General features: G+C 46.5%; 1 long non-coding RNA gene across 1 annotated transcript; it reads right to left on the bottom strand.

Annotated features, from left to right (window-relative positions):
* Window positions 1–882: 882 nt before the first annotated feature.
* Window positions 883–3,230, bottom strand: LOC119332773. Its single transcript, XR_005161145.1, has 4 exons — window positions 2,917–3,230; window positions 2,162–2,836; window positions 1,886–1,939; window positions 883–1,663 (listed from the first exon to the last, which is right to left on the bottom strand). It is a non-coding gene; the product is annotated as an uncharacterized LOC119332773 (long non-coding RNA).
* Between the last annotated feature and the right edge of the window lie 1,525 nt (window positions 3,231–4,755).

Genomic DNA, 4,755 nt, shown 5'->3' with positions numbered 1-4,755 from the left:
ACGAAGCACCAATACGGCCACACCGATACGGCGATACGAGTACGGCGATACAGGATACGACAATTTTCAGAAACATCAATACGGCGATACGGTAAGTATATAAAATAATTAATAAAATAAATGTAATAAAGACAAACATATAACAGAAGGTGCGAGATGAGATCAAAATACTGCCCATTGGTTGCATCCATGGCTCTTTTCAAGTCATGCAAATTACATACATGTCGTGTTTCCCTCTCTAGTAGTAGACATAGCTCATAAAGATAAATCGAGGTATATATATATGTGCAAGTCTGCTTCCGCAACTGAACTAAGTTCAAAGGATTAGCCAAGTTAGCGTTTTTTAATCTAACAAGAAAACACAGGCAGATGCACCACGACACCAGCCAGCAGCCAAGCACAGAGACAAGCAGCCAAGTTCGTATGCCATGGAATCATACCTCATTGTTGCTGGCGACGGGCGGCTGTGGCGGAGAAGGCTCGAGTCACTCCAGACGGCGGCAAGGCAAGTTGACAGGTTGGACGGGCGATTGCAGGCGACGGCGGTGGCGGCCGCCGCAGCGAGCCACTCAAGGCGGCGGCGGCTGCGCGCTCCCTGCAGTTGCCAAGATCCAATCCTTCTTTTATCGAAACTGAGAGGACAGAGGTTAGGCTTGTGGGCTCCTATTGGGCTCAGGTCTGTTTGCGACGTGCTCGCCGTATCGTGGCTGTGTCCACAGCGTGTCGCCGCCGTATCGTGTTTATTTTTTTATTTTTTAAATCAAAAATGGGGATACCTCTGTGATACGCGTATCGGAGCCGTATCAGGCGTATCGGAGTATCGGCCACGTGCGGTACGCCGATACAGCCGATCTTGACGTATCGGTGCTTCGTAGGTTATATAATGTGTGAAGTAGATCAGATATACGAAACTTAATAAGAAAAAATGCTTGAAACAAAAGAGTTTATGTTATTTCTCCGTGATAACTATGAGTTTAGTGAACCAATATATCTGGTTTGTGTTTCTCGGTCTAATTCTGTACATGCTTACATAAATTGGGTGAGCCAAAAACAATGGTGAATTGGTGAGCAAAATTCTTAAACAATATGAGCCTCAACCTTGATGAGACATCGGAACAGTGATTTTCAAAATATAACTCTACATAATGTACAATGACACTGAAGAATTACAGTTTCCATCTATCTCTCTCACAGCATGCACGTTCATTCAGCATGACATGGGTACAATATGGATAACTCAAAAAACAAACTAAGAATTTCAAAATGATGTGAAGAAAAAATTGGTCAGAACTGCAAAAGGAGGTGATCTCAAAGTTATTTTACACTAACCACTCACCCTCTTAACATCAGGTAAGGTTATCAACTAACAGACTTGCCAAGTTAACACTTATGTATCTTTTATAAATGAAAACAGTAGTACTTTCTCGTATCAGATGACACTTTTATCTGACTTGCCGGCTAGCTGGACAGACAAAACATCAACAGTTAGTTTTTTGTTCTTCTGTATTAGTCTGACAACATTAAGAAACATAAAGTGCAAAAGCAATAAATTTAGTTTTTCTGTTGTGTGAGAATAAGGAAAGAACAGAGAAACAATAAAGCTATTCTTGCCTTGCTGATCTAATACCCCATTTCTTCGGTGTTTAACATGGAGGAAACAAACCTGTGATTAAATGTTTTCTCATTCAGTCTACGTCACCCATCGAAAAATTTATGATTGAGCAAATGATTTGTACAACTATCACTGGGATTAGAAGACAATTGTTTTAGATCTTTTTTTTCGCAGGCAAATGCTCAAGAGCTCAGAAAACAGAACAATAGTGTTCCTCAAAAGCTTAGAGAAATGCTACATTAGGACTGAAGCATTAAAATAAAAGAGGCTCACCTGGCATAAAATTCACAAACCTCTGCTATCAAGGCTGCATATTCTACCAACTTCCTGTGTAGAAAAAATAAAAAAGTTTGATATGAGGGAAACTTTCTATGAAAATGTTCACAGGATATGTTTACGGAAATCACATGGCCAAAATAAATCTCAGCTTTCTTACATGACCAAGAATAGTCTTAAATCAATGCTTCAGTAGTAATTCACTGAAAAATAACATATCTAGAACCAATATGAAGGAGAGGAGTTTATCTTGGACTACATCATATAGATTACCTTGATTCACCTCACATGCAGCCTGCTTGGATCTCTTATCAAACACCTTTGTCGACATGACACATAAAAGATCTTCAGAACCAACATGAGAGAGAGAGAGAGGTGGTTAAGTTAGCAAATGGTAATAAGAAGGGTAAATGAAGAATCGACGTCCAGAATCAATGTAGACGATCTGCAGCAGCACCAAGAATCGGTCTCCAGAATCAATATAGATGATCTGCAGCTGCACCAATCATTTAGACAAGTATGTATCCAATTAGGAGCCATATTTAACATTACAATCAACAGAATCAAAAAAGGAACTCGGGAATCCGAATTTCCGAACAGGTAGGATGAGATGATCGATCTCATATATCAGTTGAGAGTGCAACCAAAAGGTTCGATGGTTGCATGTCTTATAACTATGAGAAAGTCTAGGATTCAGCAATCGGTTGTCTGAATTTTGTTTTGCAATCGAGTGCGGTTTGAAGCCCTGAATGAAAGATAAGCACTAAAAGTCTAAAACAGACTGATCTAAGCTATAATAAAAACAAACAATTAAGTTTCGTTCGACAAAGAGTTGCAGCACGACAGTAGAGCGGATGCCAAAATCCAAACCTCAACTTTGCATCACCGAGAAGAGTATGGAGATCTTCTTGTCCAGGAAGCTCGTCCTCATGCACCATCACTTCCTCACTGGACAGAACAAATTAATCCAGCAAGTTAGTGATCCTAAAAGATTAACACCACAATCTTTGGGGCAATAACACAAGCACCTGGTGCAGCGGAGAGTGGTGTGCGTGTGGGTCGCTTGCTCGTGGAGGTGTGGAAAAGGTCAACGGTGACCAGCGGCTCGCGGCTCCCGCGGCGGGCGGCTCCAGCGCGACCTGCGGCGGTTCCAGCGGCGGGTGGCTCCGATGTGACCTGCGGCGGTTCCAGTGGTGGCTCTAGCGGTGGGCTGGCTCCGACACGACCTACGGTGGGTCCAGCTGTGGGGAAGCTCCGGTGCGACCTACAGCGGCGGCGCGACCTGCGGTGGCCCCAGCTGCGGGCAGGAGCGGCTCCATCTCTACCCGCGGCGGCTCCAGCAGCCGGCGGCGAAGGGCGCGGGGGGCGGGGCGGCTCCAGCTCTTCCCGCGGCGGCTCGAGCGGCGGGCGGCGAAGGGCACGGGGGGCGGGGCGCGGCTCCGGCTATACCCGCGACGGCTCCAGCGGCGGGCGGCGAAGGGTGCGGGAGGAGGAGTGGGCGATAGGTCGTGCAGGCGGTTTTGTTTTTGTTTTTAAACGGCGGCGTGGGCTGGGTTAGCGATAGCTTAATGCGTGGTTTCCAGCGTTAAACACTGAAGTATTAAGGGCCATTAGATCTTGCTAATGGATAGTTCTGATTGTTTGGATCTGCTCCTTTCTTTTTCTTATAGTGGTAGTAGATGATGCAAATTTGAGGATGTAATATTTACATCATTAAAAAATGCATTTTACCTCTTTAAAAAAGAGACAACTCCAAAAGATAATTTATATTTGGTGATGTAAAATCCAACTCCAACAGATAATGTATTCGAAGATGTAACACGGTCGGGCGGCCGCACGGCAGAGGCGCATGGAGGGGCCACAACAGCGGTAGCCCGGCTAACCTCCATCTCGGAGCGTGGGTAGCAGGATGTTGTCGTCAGCCACGACCAGCGCTAGATCCGGGCGGCGACAGAGCCACGTGAGCCGAGCTCGTGCCATGGCGGCTAGCCTCAAGCAGCAGCGGCCCTCCCTGGCGCGCCCTCGAGCAGTAGAGGCCCTCCTTGGGGCGCCCTCGAGCAGCTGCAGGCCTACTCTGCTCGCGGCCGCTCCTCTATTCGCAGCGTGGCGGATGGACGGATTCGGGCAGCGGGGATGGTTGGCGGCAAACTAGAATGGGTAGTGGAGACGCCGCAGCTAGCCGGGGTGGCAGGGCGGTGCCTAAGCTAGCCAGAATCGGTCGGCAGCGGCGGAAAGGGGATCAGGCATTTGGGAACTTTCATGGTGGCGGTTGGGTTGGCGCGCGGCTGGCCGTTTTGCATCTAGATTTACATCTCATGTGGTTGGTGATGTAAATTTGCATCATGAAATGTTATATTTTACATCTTCTAAAGATAAAGATGTAATATTTTTTTTGCATCTACATTATCTATTGAATATGGGGGTTTTGTGCCTCAAAGATGTATAAATTGGTTATTTTTACATCTACATCATATATTGAAGTTGCTCTAATGGTTGAGCGGGCCAACCCAGTACTTCTATATGTATTCCTCGTCACGCCTGTACATTGCCAAAAGTGTGAACATTCAATTGGGAACGCAAGCTGATTAGGGCATCTCCAAAGTGGACTGCAAACCTCCCGCATAAAATGTCTGAACTGCATTGTTTGGACCGTGATAGTCATCCAATGCAGTTCTGTATCAGACCGCGTGCGATCTAGATGTACTTTCTCCCGTAAACTGGATATAGATGCAGGGGGCTTTGCGGACAGCAACCACGCTTGCTTCTGACCACCATGGCCCACCCACCCCCTCTCTCGCCCGCGCGTGTTCCCCTCGGTGCCAGCTGCCCGCATTCATGAGCTGTAGAGCGTGTCGCTCCACATTGAA

This window comes from Triticum dicoccoides, chromosome 7A (genome assembly GCF_002162155.2).
Source record: "Triticum dicoccoides isolate Atlit2015 ecotype Zavitan chromosome 7A, WEW_v2.0, whole genome shotgun sequence".
Taxonomy (NCBI): Eukaryota; Viridiplantae; Streptophyta; class Magnoliopsida; order Poales; family Poaceae; genus Triticum; species Triticum dicoccoides.
The sequence above is the reverse complement of the archived record's forward strand: the minus strand, read 5'-3'. Positions and strand labels throughout refer to the sequence as shown.